At 42.9% G+C, this 13,461-nt stretch overlaps 1 long non-coding RNA gene across 4 annotated transcripts in view; it reads right to left on the bottom strand.

Annotated features, from left to right (window-relative positions):
- Positions 1-518: 518 nt before the first annotated feature.
- LOC110143910 (uncharacterized) overlaps positions 519-13,461 on the bottom strand; it is a 35,115-nt gene continuing 22,172 nt past the window's right edge. The window contains exons 2-6 of one of the 4 annotated variants that reach the window (XR_002315733.2): positions 5,921-6,118; positions 4,763-5,509; positions 4,237-4,392; positions 1,739-1,874; positions 519-775 (exon numbers count right to left, since the gene is read on the bottom strand). This is a non-coding gene — a long non-coding RNA (uncharacterized lncRNA). Of the gene's footprint in view, positions 776-1,738; positions 1,875-4,225; positions 5,510-5,920; positions 6,119-13,461 lie in introns of all 4 variants that reach the window. The other 3 variants (XR_011482748.1, XR_011482746.1, XR_011482747.1) reach the window with 3 other exon arrangements.

Here is a 13,461-nt window from a genome sequence, read left to right as displayed (position 1 = left end):
GCCAAAGGAGCCTTTCAGAAAATCCAGGCCATGTTTTGACTTCATTACAAATTCCAAATAGAACAAGTTTTCGCCTGGCTTAGGCTTTGGTTATGAAAGTTTCCCACAGCTCTCGAAAATATACAGAATAATAAATGGCCGGGCAGAGAGAGAGAGAGAGAGGAGGCAGTAATTCCATCAAAGGTTTTTGATCACATCCTAGAGCACAATCACAGAGCCCAGAGAGCTTATGTCACTAGGACCCAGAGATAAAATGTTTTGCCTTGGGCCCAAGGTCACACGTTGGGTCAAGAACTCTGAGGTTCTGTCCTTTGTTCCCCTGTGAAGGGGAGAAAGCCTTGTCTCTACCCGACCCTGGCCCCCTAGCCTTCCCTGGAGACACACCGTGAAACGTTCTCACCCCCAAGGGGTGGCTGGGAAGCTTCAGATGTTTTTTGGACATTTCCAGCATAAAAGCAAAAATTGATGCGTTTCAGTGGGATAAGCCATGAGGCACAAAGGAAAAACCCTCACGGCGGTGGGTGTGAAGAGGAAACTTTTTATTGTCTTGCTGCGGATTTTTTTCTTTCATTTTTCTTCTTTTCCTTTTGCTAGTCTCTTTATTAAGTCAAGATGTTATAGGAAGGCACCAGTTAAATATGACATGCAAGCTTCTGAAGGCAAGCCCTTACTCCCTAGTTACAAATGAGAATCCAGGTTGGCCATGTTCCTGATCTCCATCCTTCTTCATCCCTTCTCCCTTGTTCCAGGTTCTTTCTTCTCTCATCCTTTTTTTCTGGAAAAAAAACATAATGAAACACTTTAATGACAAATTCTAGAAGGCCATACCCTATCCTCCAAGAACCCCAACTACTGATCTCATCATCTTCACAGACATGCCCTTTCTTCCTGCACATCTCTATTTTAGAAAACATGAACAAGGGAGGGACCGGGATGGGGAATACATGTAAATCCATGGCTAATTCATTTCAGTGTATGACAAAAACCACTGCAATGATGTAAAGTAATTAGCCTCCAACTAATAAAAATAAATGGAAAAAAATAATAATAAAAAAATAAAAATAAAAAATATCTGATGAACTGGCAAAAAAAAAAAAAGAAAACATGAACAAAATGCTTCAAATAAGGGGACTTCCTTTGTGGTCCACTGGTTGAGACTCCATGCTTCCAATGTAGGGGGTGCAGGTCTGATCCCTGGTCAGAGAACTATGATCCCACATGCTGTGCGACCAAAAACACACATTTTTCAAGTGCAAAATACTTCAAATAAGTCCAACAATGGGGCAATTACATTCGGTTTTTTTTTTTCCCCCCAAAAGAGCCCGTTCATATATATGTCCCTCCCTAGAAGAAGAGTTCATTAGCTCCTTTTTAAAAAATAATTTTGCTTTTTTTGGCTGTGCTGGGTCTGTTATCGCTGAGAGGGCTTTTCCCCAGTTGCGGAGAGCGGGGGCTACTCCCTAGTTGTGTTGTGTGAGCTTCTCAGTGAACGGCTTCTCTCGTTGCAGAGCACGGCCTCCGGGGCATGCAGGCTTCGGTAGTTGCAGCTCTGGGCTCTAGAGCACAGGCACAATAGTTGTGAAGTTTCTCTGAAGCTTGTGAGATTCTCCCAGACCAGGGATCTGGACCCGTCTCCCGCATCGGCTGGCAGATTCTTTACCAGTGAGCCACCAGGAAACCCTCATTACTAGCTCCTGATTTTTGAAAAGCCAGTAACAACAGCCTGACCATTCCTCACCCATCATGCTGATATCATTGGATTGGTGGGCTGTGGCTTCTTGACATCAAAGCCACGGATTATGGCTTTCCCACATGTGGTTCACAATCTAGTCATTGCCATCATCCATACACCATCCACTGTCCTCTTGAAACCCCTGAAATGATGAAAGAGTCAGGCAGTGGTTGGTGATTAAAAGCTGTGATTAAATTGCCCCCAAACTCATTTTTGAAGAGTCTTTGAACATGAAAAAAATTTTATCAATGAGTTTTAACTGGGAAGAGCAAGCACTGTTGTGCCTCTGTTTCCCACATTTAGTCAAACTTATAAACTCATTCTTCTGATGGCTTCCACTGGTAGCTGGACCCAACAGAAGCATTCGATAGAATCCATACGAAAATGCTAATTCTGTTTTTCTGATTATATCCCACCTGGTAGAGAATATATATCTTAAATATGAAAAAAGGCATTAGTAAGTATTTGCGATTTGACCAGACTGGAATTATAGTATGAAGAGAAACTGTTACTGGGAAATCTACCATTGACAGGGACAGCGGACCAACAAGAGTGCCTTGGTGTGTGAAAGTGAAAGAGTTAGTTGCTTAGTTGTGTCCTGCTTTTTGAGACACCATGGACTATACCCCATCAGGCTTCTCTGTCCATGGAACTCTCCAGGCAAGAATACTGGAGTGGGTAGCCATTCCCTTCTCCAAGGGATCTTCCTGACCCAAGGATTGAAAAACTGTGTCTCCTGTATTGCAGATTCTTTACTGTCTGAGCTACCAGGAAAGCTCCAAGAATACTGGAATGGGTAGCCATTTCCTTCTCCAGGAGATCTGCCTGACCCAGGGGTTGAACCCAGGTCCCCTACATTGCAGGCAGATTCTTTACATCTGAGCCACCAGGGAAGCCACCAGGAAGGCTTGTGAGTCTTTATTAAGATCAAGGAAGAAACACAGCCAAGAACAAGGTGAAAAGAAGTTCATTCATTGTCTCAAGGAAATAAAGACCTCAGACATTTCAAGGGAAAATATACCACTAGCATCAGATACTAATCACAAGGTAATTATTTTTTAAAGAGTTTCCTAAGTAAGACACAGACACCCATGACACCCTTAGGCTAATATATGCACCTAGAGACTAATTCTGCCCTTGGTTGTATATGCATTAGTTGTCCTTGGAGTGAATAAAAGCTGCTTTCCATGTTACTCTAGCCACCTATTTTTTTTTTTTAATGCCACTTCAGAAGATAGGGATAAAAATGCATCAGATTAAAAAACACTCCTGAAGGGCAATTTGTACGAAAAGCTAAGCTGGGCAACATCAAACTAGGCCCCTTCCTGTAAAATACATCAAATTCAAAGAAGTACTTTTCTTTAAGTTACTAATCTTTCTAATGAATATCAGACTCCATCAGCCAAACTGCTTTGTTGGTAATAACAGTTTTTACCGATGTAAAAGACTGCAAGATGTACTAACAGAAAGTACCCCAAATATTAATCAATTCTAAAATACTTTCCTATCCTTCGTCCAAGGAAAAATGTTTTGTTCAAGGAATTTCAAACTTTGTTCAAGGAATTCTGACACTGGAAAGGATGGTCCCCGTCAATCATGGTAATTTGGTATTGCAGGTCTTATTCCTGGGCAAGTCAGTGGGCACTCTGAGAGAACCCCCTCCCTGAACATTCTCTATAACAGCCCTGGAATGAATATAACACCAGCTCATCTCCCCAACACCTCTGCATCAACCCACCTCCAATTGCTTAAAATATCAGATGCCATGCCTGATGCTGTAGGAATTCTTTTCAAGTATAAAGAAAATTCCTAAGAATTCCCTGGTAGTGGGTGGTTAGGACTCAGTGCTTTCACTGTAGTGACCCAGGTTCAGTCCCTAGTCTGAGAACTAAGATCCTGCAAGCCATGTGGTGTGGGGGGAAAAAAAGGAAAAAAGAAAATTCCTGACCTCATTAGACTACATTTCAGATGTCATAAACAGCCATATCTTACACCCAGCTCACGAGCCATCCAATGTTTTATAACTCTTTTTGGAATTATATTGTAGTCATAATTCTGCTTTCATACATGCATTCATTCATTATTTATTGAAAACCTGCAATGTACCAGTCACTGCTTCTAGGAGCTGGGGTAAAGTGGTAAAGGAGACAGTTAACAACATCCCACTCTCAATGAGTTGATTTTCTACCAGGCAGAGGCATCAACAAACCAGTCAACAAATGAAGACAATCATTTCAAACAACAATAAAAATAAAGTAAGATGATGACACAGAGTGGGCTCACAAGGATGGGAAGGTTTCCTGGGGGAGCGGAAAACACTGAGCTGAAATCTGAATCCCAAGAAAGACTCAGCTGTTGTGAATCTAAAAAGATAAGATGAATTCTGTCTCTTAGAACATTTACTCACATTATTCTATAGATTGTGTACCCTCACAACTGGAACACCTACATTATTCCAAGCAGAAATCGTAAAACCCAGGCATAAAGGCATACCTTTTACTTACCAGCAGGACAACTCCAGGCATTATTTCTCAGTTGAGGGCATATTTAATTACCAAATGTTCTGCTGATGTCTTCCAAGTTGTATAGATTGCTGACTTTCAAGAACATAGACTTCTTCCTTTATCACAGAAATACCACTGTCCTAGATGAATTTGCATCTGCAATGATTCATCATTTTGTACTTTACAATTATTTAAGTTCTTCTGAATGACCAGGTACATGCAAAGCACCCTTGCTTTTGTTTCATTAGATAACTAACCTCAGAGCTCCACGAGCAATTTTAAGCTTGAGAAAAAAAAAAAAAAATTCAGCTATGCTGCTATTTCACTGTTCAGGCAACACACTCACCATGCCAGTCAGATTGAGAAATGATTGCCTTTGCTAGTGGCTTACAAGAAAAGACTTCAGGTCACATATTAATTTTTAAAATGTTTTTCTTAAGCCCCTTTTAGCCTTCATGGCACATTCAGAGGCTAGGTATAAAGGAATTCTTAGAATATGGTTTTGTTCAGTGGCATGCAAGCTTACCCCCACACCATGTCACATCTGGACACCTCCATTCCGGTTGCTTAGGTGTCTGATGGTTTGTCAGAAGGCTAGCCATAACTTAGGCGGAAAACTGGACTCCATTAAAAAAACATTAAAAGCTGAGAAGGAGGCAAGTTGATGTGGCATGGCTCCCAGCAATAAGGAAGCCAGAGTGCACACTGAAGCTCAGAAATAGAAAGTGATGTCCTCATAAAAACATGGCTCCAGGCTGGTGTGCCACTAGAAATTCTTCTGTCAGTTTAGAATATTTAGCTCGAAGGGATTTCGACTTTCAAATGTATCTCTGGATGCAAAATAGGCTGCACAGGAGGAGATAGCATTGAAGAAGGGAAAGACGAACTGCTCCCAATTATGATCAGTTTACGTGAAGCCGAAGATACCTTTTTTTTCAGATAGCATATTTGATCAGAAAGTGTGCAAGTGGGATGTACGAGCTATCTCGCTGACTCCGAGTGATCCGCTGGCCTTCATAACTAGAAAATCGTGCTAAGAACTGATAGGCCAAAACAATATTAAAAGCTTCAGCACTACTGGTTATCAGGGGAAACTTTCAGCCTAATTGGAAAGCTCACAGCTTCAGGCATCTGAAAAGTTTTGGTTTGGGGCTCTTCCGCGGCATTCCAATGCAGTATTTCCAATCAATAATGGGATGCTATTCAGAGCTCCATCATGAGGGTTATGAAGTCCCCTGAGTTTTGTATTTGACTTGTTAAACTGTAAAAAGAGCTGGAGAAACAAACAGAAAAGAAATATCTCAGTCCCCAGCTACCTAAATACAAAACAATCGAATAAACAAACTCCGGTGTTCAAAGAAAACGGGAAATGGCAAAATGGAAAAGACAGACTGATGCATTTTCGTGCACAAAGAGCGAACATCTTGGATGACCTTCCTGAGTGCGATCTGTCCTGCTGGGTGTTAGGCAAAGAGCTCATCTCTCCAGGCAGATTGAATTATGTGTTAAGATTATGGTAATGCAGGTTGTCCCCGAAAACCCACAGACATGAGACTTTTCCTTCCCAACAGATGTGGCCTTCTCAGCCCCACTTAGCTATAAGCATTAGGTTACGAACGCCAATGAAAGCATATACCCAAAAGACTCAGAACAGTGCTTTCCTCAGAGTGACTGTCATCTATACCTGGAAAATGTCACAATTTTCTTCGCCAACCACCTTGCACAGTATGGAGCAACAGAATCTTCATCCCATGTTTACGGAGTGATGGGCTCCAGAGAACTTCCGCTGACATCACCAGGAAGTGTTGAGAGGGAACAGGTCCAAAACAAGTTCTGTACTGGGTTTTGATTTTTCTTTTCCCCCAAAGGTTCACCCAGTTGCCTTCATCAGAGGTTTGAAAGGGAACACAGGAGATCTGAGCTATTGAGTGGGAGGTGAGGAGCTGAAAATACCGATTAATATAAATACCGATAAATACCGATAAATTAATAGAAATACCGATTTAAATACCGATTCAACCCAGCACTTGCCACTGCCCTTTGGTGTGAAACGTCAGCTTCTGGAACCAGAGGACAAAAGCCTCCTTTGTGTCCAGGGTAAGAGAGAGACAGACCTCTTCAGGAACCTAAAGAGACATTTTGGGACTTCCCTGGAGGCTCAGTGGTGGAGACTCCACCTGCCAAGGCAGCAGATACGTGTTCAATCCCTGGTCCGGGAAGATCCCATATACCTCAGAGCAACAAAGCCTGTGTGCCACAACTACCGCACCTGTGCTCTAGAGCCTGGGAAGTGGAACTACTGAAGCCAGGGCACCCTAGAGCCTGTGCTCAGCAACAAGAGAAGCCACTGCAATGAGAAGCCCGCTCACCACAGCGAAGAGTAGCCGCCATTCGCCGCAACTAGAGAAGGCCGGTGACGCAACAAAGACCCAGCACAGCCAAAATTAAATAAATAAAATCACTTTTTAAAGAGACACATCTTTACCCACATTTTAATATTTCTGAAATCAAAATGCATCTTGCCATCACCGTTAGCCACCAGTAGTTGGCCACAGTTATCACTGCCTTTAGACTGGCATAAAACATGTGAAGTGGCTCAGAAGGGAATCCTAGAGACAGTAGAAGAGGAACCTTTTAGGAAATGCTCCATCACCAATGCTTTTGATGGCACAGAGCACAAGCCTGCACAGCAAAACATGAAGATGACAGACTCCAAGTCGGAAACTGATTCATAAGAATCGCATTCTGAAAATGAAGTTTTGTGAATTCCTTAGTCAGTGTATTTCATTTTTAGTTTTCTTTTTACATATGCACAAGAGACACACAGGGGCAAAATCAATGCCAAAATAAGTACAAGAACCTTTCCAGGGACTTCCCTGGCAGTCCAGTGGTTAAGACTTCACCTTCCAATGCAGGGGATGCAGGCTCAATCCCTAGTTGGGGAGTTAAGATCCCTCATGCCTTGGGGTCAAAAAAAACCAAAACATAAAATAGAAGCAGTATTGTAACAAATTCACTAAAGACTTTAAAAATGGTCCACATCAAAGAAAACGTAAAAGAAAACAAAACAAAACAAAAAAACCCCTTTCCAATAAAAATTCTAAGGCATAAAAAAAAAAATCATGGTGCTACAGTTGTAGGAATAATTTTTGTTTTCTTGGTGGAACATAAAACCATAGTTGGTGTTACAAGCTATGACACCTGAACGTCACTGAAACACAACAGTTTCCTTAACAGCCTGGAACTTCACATCTCTCTTCTGAAAAAGGTCCTAAGAGAGATGGAGGCTGACCCCAGTAGTTGGTCCCAAGATGAACTCACAGAGGTCTATGTGACACACGGTCTATCCCCAGTCGATGGCGATACTACTCTCTAGCCATTTATCTGCTTCAGCCACAATACAAATACCACAAACAAAGTCACTTGCTCAGTCCAGCATGCTTTCCTTTTTTCATTTAGCTTGTCAACTCTGTACCATGTGGACAAAACCCCACAGACATCAATAAAGCCTTGATGACAAGAGTATCTTTTGGTGATCATCTGTGAAGCAAATGAAATGATTACCTGATTCAGTGTCTTAATGATAGAATGATTATAACATGAAATCCAATTGTTTTAAATGCCTCTCCAGAAAAAATAGAAAAACATACACTAATCTCAAGGTGGGTTGTGTGTGTGTTCAGGTGTTCAGTTATTTGGTCACCTTTCACTCTTTGTGATCCCATGGATTCGCCAGTCTCCTCTGTCCATGGGATTTTCCCGGCAAGAATACTGGAGTGGGTTGCCTTTTCTTTCTTCAGGGGATCTTTCCCGACCCAGGCATTGAACCCTGGTCTCTTGCTTTGGCAGGCAGATTCTTTACCACTGTGCTACCTGGGAAGCCCAAGGTGGGTAGAGGAAATTGCTCTAAGGTTTTTTCACTAAAATAATTTTTTAAACTTTGACTATCAGATTATAAGCCAACTAAAACACTTAAATATCTTTAAGTTGAATAGCTGAGCAACAGTTATTTTTCTGATTCTAAATGTCTCTCTCAAAAAAAAAGTAACAAGCAGATCAGCAATCTTCAATCGAAACTAAAATTTCTAAAATTAACTGTTATTTTTACTTGATTCTTTTTTCCTTCTTGAAAATCCATTTTTAAATAGCCACTTCTTTGTCAGTGAATAAACAGAGAACCTACTGGCTTCCCCACTATTTTCTTTCTTTCCTTATTCATATTTTCCTGCCCAGATCCTCAAAATGATACTGTGGCTATCTGCTTTCTGCTTGGTTGAGGCTACCATTAGTGGAGTCAGAATATAGAGGCAAAAAAAAAAAACTAGCCAATTTAAGCCTTAACAAATGTGCAACTTGCACTTTAAAATGGTTAAGTGGCTATTGAGAGAGAAAAAAACATCAAAATAGAGCATGTCAAGATAACTCAGCAACAGTTAATGCAGTCTAAGATGCATGGCGTGTATAATACTTTAAAAAGGGGCTTCTCAGGTGGCTGAGTGGTAAAGATTCAGTCAGTTCAATTGCTCAGTTGTGTCCGACTCTTTGTGACCCCATGGACTGCAGCATGCCAGGTTTCCCGGTCCATCACTACCTTCCGGAGCTTGCTCAAACTCATGTCCGTCGGGTCATTGGTGCCATCCAACCATCTCATCCTCTGTTGTCCCCTTCTCCTCCTGCCTCCGCCAGCGGTAAAGAATCTGCCTGCAAATATTGAAGGTGCAAGAGACCTGGGTTCGATCCCTGGATGGGGAAGATCCCCTGAAGGAAGAAATGGTTACCCACTTCAGTATTCTTGCCTGGAAAACCTGACAGACAGACAAGCTCAGTGGGCTACAGGCCATGAGATGGCAAAGAGTAAAACACGACTTAGCGACTGAGCATGCACACGCACATACTGTTTATTAGCATTCAGATAGAAGGTGTTGACACTTATTGAGCCTTTATTATACCCAGCTTCTAAGTGTTGTGTGTATAGACACTTATTTAATCCTTACCTATCCTTCTAAGTAGATACTATAATGATCATCCCGACAGATGAGGAAACTGAGGCAAGGAGAAGTTAAGTGGCTTGCCCAAGGTCAGACATTAAATAGAGCTGAGATTCAAACCCTAGCTGGTTGACCTCAACATGCAACCACTGTGCTACATATTTTATGATCCTAAGTTGTATATTTTTTTCCACATGATGGTCTTACAATCAGCGATTGTCATAGTTTAATTGACTACATTCTATTTTTGTGTGGGGGACATAAAATATGTCTTAAAATTGATGTCAGTTTGGATTTTATGAAACATGGTGTGTTGCTTCATTACAAGAGTGGAGAAGCTCTGGTTTCTACTGAAAGGTCTCATACAAAAGGCCCTTCACAATCCAGAAGACTGATGCCAACAATAGGGACCAGAGTATGAAACTTTGCAAGGACTGGAAACTTTCTTGTGTTGTCAGGAGGAAGGCTGCAGTAGGAAGCTAACTCTCCTGTATGCTGGATGGCAAAGGCAGCCTTGAGGGGTTGGGACTAGATCAAGGCAGCCCTGGAGGGCTGTTTGCCTTCCTTCTCACCTAGAAGGTGTGGATGTGTGAGATTCCTGAAATGCATTCTCACTGATAAAGCTGAAAGACTGGCCAAAGTTCACAAAACAAAGGCTCAGAAGCAAATTAAAAGTCAGGATCCAGGTGTGTCCCTCAGAGGAAGTGTGTTAGTTGCTCATTTGTGTGGGGCTGTTTGTGACCCCATGACTGTAGTCCGCCAGGCTCCTCTGTCCATGGAATTTTCCAGGCAAGAATACTGGAGCCGGTTGCCATGCCCTTCTCCATGGGATCTTTCCCACCCTCCTCTCCTGCATCGGCAGGCAGATTCTTTACCATCTGGGCCACCAGGGAAGCTGGGGGTTTGACAATTAAAATTGTTGAAGACGATGCTAGTTCAGTTCTCTTTGGGGCACTGATCACAATACAAGATGATAAGAAATGCTAACTCAGCACAGCGACTCTTCTCTGCACAGGGCCAGAGGCTGTCTAATAGGCCGGGCTGCGGACAGCCGCATCCCCACTAGAGACAAGTTTGATGCTGTCATTGAGGGTGACTCCCAAGAGAAAGTCTCAAACGGTGAACTTGAGGGAAAAGGGCAAAATCCAGGAATAAGAAGAAAATGGTGAATAGCAAGCTGAAGGGCAAAGAGAAGCTCAACATTCAGAATCGGCTGGAGGCGAATTAAGACGCCGAGTAGCGAGGCTCAAGGTCTCCGCGTCTCTGAGCACAAAACCGGAGTCTGCAAGAAAGACGGAGAGGGGAGCCTGCCAGACGGAAAAGTGTGTGGATTTATGAACGCAGCCTGGCCAAGCCGCGCGCTTCATCAGAAACTAATGAAACAGAAGAATCCCACCCCCCCCACCCCCCAACCCCTCCTGCCCTCCTCCGTTACCATCCCTAATCAAAAGAACTGACGAATAAAATCAGAGGTCGTGAAAATTTGAAGGGGAAATACAGAAGACAGACGGGGAGGGCCTGGCAAGGGGAGAAAGAGGATCGCACGTTTGAAGACAGAATCCTACAGGTAAGACTGGGGGCGAGAGTTTCCAATTACAGACAAAGGCGAAAATGGCAGGGAAGATATGAAATATCGTATTTGTGTTTGTTCTGTACGGAAAATGAGGCTCTTCCTACCTCAAGGACAATTTTCAGAGAAAGTGAGAGGGGCTGTGAGCAAGGATGGGGGTTCTCGCCACGTGGTGGTGCGACCCCCACCAGGCGGATCCGCTCGCGGTCACAGCGCCCCCCGGAGGCCGGACCCCGCACTGCACCACGAGGAGGCCCGGCCCTGATGCCCGCGGGTCCCTCATAGACTAACACACGCACCCAGGACCCACACACAGCGCGCATACACACACACACACACACACACGTCTCCTCTTTTGTCAGAAGCTACTCTAGAGTTCTCTGATTTCCCCCCCTGCTCATTCCAGTCCCTGCTACATACCGATACATCTGAAAAATTCCACGTTTTCTACCCTGCCTGTCACCCCATGGTGGCCTCAGATTGCATCGTAGGCTAACGCTGAACTATTACACGTGATCTTCACCGACCTACCTTGACGCCCCAGCCCCTCCCACAATTCGCCCAAATCCCCGTTTCAGCTGCCGGGATCCCAGGGCCCCTGTCTGCTCTGCTTTGCTGGCTTGCTTCTCTCCACTTGTCCTAATACCTCATGTCCTTTAACTCTGCTCAATGTCATGTGGCAGCCTGGATGGGAGAGGAGTCTGGGGGAGAATGGATACATGTCTAGGTATGGCTGACTCCCTTGGCTGTCCACTTTAGACCATCACAACACTGTTAATCGGCTATCTGTATGTGTGTGTGCTAAGTTGCTTCAGTAGTGTCCGACTCTTTGTGACCCTACAGACCACAGCCCGCCAGGTTCCTCTGTCCAGGGGATTCTCCAGCAAGAATAGTGGAGTGGGTTGCCACGCCTCCTTCAGGGATCTTCCCAACCCAGGGATCAAACCCATGTCTCTTACAAATGCTGCACTGGCAGACGGGTTCTTTACTACCAGCATCACCTGGGAAGCCCCAGTTGGCTATACCTCAATACAAAATAAAAAGTTAAAAATTAAAAAAAAAAAAAAATCAATTTTTTTTAAACTGCTTTATTGAGATTTAGTTCACATACCATCTGCCTCACTAGTTTAAAGCATACAGTCATTTGGTACATTTGCAATGTTGGGCAACCACCACCACTAATTCCAGGGTATTTTCATCACCCCCAAAAGCAAACTCAGATCCATTAGCAATTATTCTTTTTTCATCACCACCCACACTGTGCCCTGGTAGCTACAAATCTACTTTGACTTCTATGGATGATCCACCTGTTCTGGACATTTCACACAAATGAAATCATAAATCACATAAATGGATCTTTTGTACCTGGCTTCTTTCATCTGGATTTCAAGGTTCACCCATATTTTAGTGTGTATTAGTACTTCATTTTTTTCTGTTACTGAATAATATTTCACTGTGTGGATACATGACGTTATGTTCATCCATTCATCATTGATGGACATTTCGTTGTTTCTAATTTGAGGCTAAGAATAATGCTGTTCTGAATATTTGTGTATGTGTTTGTGTGTATATATCTTTTCATTTCTCTTGGAGTGGAATGGCTTGGTCCTATGGTAACTCTGTGCTTAATATTTTGGAAACCTGCCAGACTATTTTCCAAAGTGGCTGCACTATTTTACATCCCCATGGGGCTTCTCTGGTAGCTCAGCTGGTAAAGAATCAGCCTGCAATGCAGGAGACCACGGTTCAATTCCTGAGTCGGAAACATCTGCTGGAAAGGGGATTGGCTACCCACTCCAGTATTCTTGGCTTCCCTGGTGGGTCAGCTGGTAAAGAATCCACCTGTAACACAGGAGACCTGGGTTCAATCCCTGGGTTGTGGGTTGAGAAGGGAATGGCTACCCACTCTAGTATTCTGGCCTGGAGAATTCCGTGGACTGTATAGTCTATGGGGTTGCAAAGAGTCATACACAACTGAGTGACTTTCACACAACTGAGTGGCTTTCACTCAACTTGTGAGCAGTGTATGAAGGCTCCAATTTCCCCACACCCTTGACAATACTTGTGATTATTTGAGATTCACCTTTAATGAGAAATATATATATATATATGTATATATATGACCAATTTGCTGATATTTCTCACTATGTGGCAGAGTCTGTGCTTAGTGATCTATATATCTTATCTGCTGAATCTTCAAAATACCTGAGAAGCAAATATTTTCTTCTTTTCGCAAATGAGGTGATCAAGGATTAGAATTTAGTGACAAGAGAAAACTATGGTAGTGGTTCAAGGACTCATGCCTCTAAAGCTCACTTTCAAATACAACTCTAGATAGCCTCCCAAGATGCCTTTACAAGTCAACTCCAGCCCCTGAGACCATTCTTCTGAACACAGAGCAAGTTGGTAATGGTTTGCATACCACCTTGTATGGTTCTCTGGTTGTCTGCTGTATAAAATATTATTTTCCCAATTAGACAGTAAACATTGTTAGCTGGAATTACTTTCCCTCCATTTTGTGCTGGGGAAATAAAATGTTTAATAAACACTCTATGAGTTGACAGAATTTTTTGAGAATTTTTTTCTTTGCTTTCTTTTTTTCTGAGAGGTGGGGGATACATTGAAGTCATACTGTTTCCCTTTAAGCTTGTTTCCATGATGTCTGAG

The sequence above is a fragment of the Odocoileus virginianus genome, chromosome 22, assembly GCF_023699985.2.
Source record: "Odocoileus virginianus isolate 20LAN1187 ecotype Illinois chromosome 22, Ovbor_1.2, whole genome shotgun sequence".
Classification (NCBI taxonomy): domain Eukaryota; kingdom Metazoa; phylum Chordata; class Mammalia; order Artiodactyla; family Cervidae; genus Odocoileus; species Odocoileus virginianus.
This window is presented reverse-complemented; position numbering and strand designations above follow the sequence as displayed.